This window comes from Bison bison, unplaced genomic scaffold, assembly GCF_000754665.1.
Source record: "Bison bison bison isolate TAMUID 2011002044 unplaced genomic scaffold, Bison_UMD1.0 scf7180017864180, whole genome shotgun sequence".
NCBI lineage: Eukaryota > Metazoa > Chordata > Mammalia > Artiodactyla > Bovidae > Bison > Bison bison.
This window is the reverse complement of record NW_011494752.1, coordinates 14,632,061-14,633,364: the sequence shown is the minus strand read 5'-3', so window position 1 is coordinate 14,633,364 and position 1,304 is coordinate 14,632,061.

Genomic DNA, 1,304 nt, shown 5'->3' with positions numbered 1-1,304 from the left:
CTGGAGTGGGGATCTGCTCTGCTGGCTCAGGGAGGCGTGGGAGTGCCCGAGTCGCGGCTGGCAGGGCTGGAACCATTAGGGCCCAGGTACCAGGGAAGCCTTGACCACTTCCTGCTGGGCCCTCGCTCCTGGCTCCCCAAGGAGTGGACAGAGGAGGCTTCCCGCCACCATCCTGGTACGGCCTGGGTGGCACCTTACCCCCTCCTGTCGGCCCGCTAGAGGGGTCAGGCTCCCTTTCCAAAGCTTCCGAGAGATACCGTCTCCAAGCTGGCAGCCCTAAATCAATCCAGGTCTGATGGCCTCACACAGGACCTGTGCCTAGGGGCCCCCACCCCGCTAGCCGGCGCTCTGAATTCGAGGCCTGGCTCCTCTCAGTCAGGAAATTGGTTTCATCTTCCCTGCTGGAGTTTGGCTGCTCAGAAGGGTCACACCAAGTATGAAGCTCGGGCCCTCCTGGTCTGGCTTTCCTCTGCTTCCACCTGCGTCGCCACCGCCCCATTTACCGAGCACCTGCTGTGTGCCAGGCACTTTACCCCGTAACCTCACACTATCTTCATGACAGCCCCGTGAGACAGGGGTCCTCACCGGGCACTGTAACCCCTCCTCGGTTCCCTCGCAGGCTGTGGGGGGTGCTTCTGGGTGAGTCACCTGCGAGATGCTGGCCCTGGTGATGGCATCTGGCCTGGAGAACAGACGTCAGGAACTGGGGACTGGGATGGGCACAGTCACATCTTGAGAGGTGACAGCCAGGGCGGTGCGTGAGGCTGGTGTATACTCACTCCAGGTTCCAGGCAGGCAGGCCGTGGCTGGTCCTAAGGTGTAGGCAGAAAGGAACCCTGGAGGGGTTCCAGAGGTGCCCCCAGGGGCAGGGGCAGGACAGAATGGGCCTGGGGAGGCGTAACTGTGCTGCCTGACTCCAAGCCCAAGGCTGGAAGTGTAGGGCACTCTCCACACAGTTGGCCCTCCACCGCCGCTGCCCCAGTGTGGTTTGGGTGTGTTTTGTCGGCTCACAGTCCACGAGAGGCTCTGTCCTGTGTGGGTAGTCGTCCTGTTTCTGTCCACACCAGCCTGGCTTCTCTGCTTTGCCCAGGAGGGCATGGCAGCCCTGCCAGCTCCTACTCCAGGCCCAAGTCTCGGCCCCCGTTGTGAGGGGTACTTGCACTGGTGGCCTCTGCGGCCAGCAGCCCGCCAGGCAGCGATGCATCTTGCTTTAAATTCAGCCAGTCTCGCCCTCTGGCTCAGCATCCCGAGAGCAGAGCAGCCTGGCCTCTGGGGAATGTCGGGGCCACCAGTCAGCCTGGGGG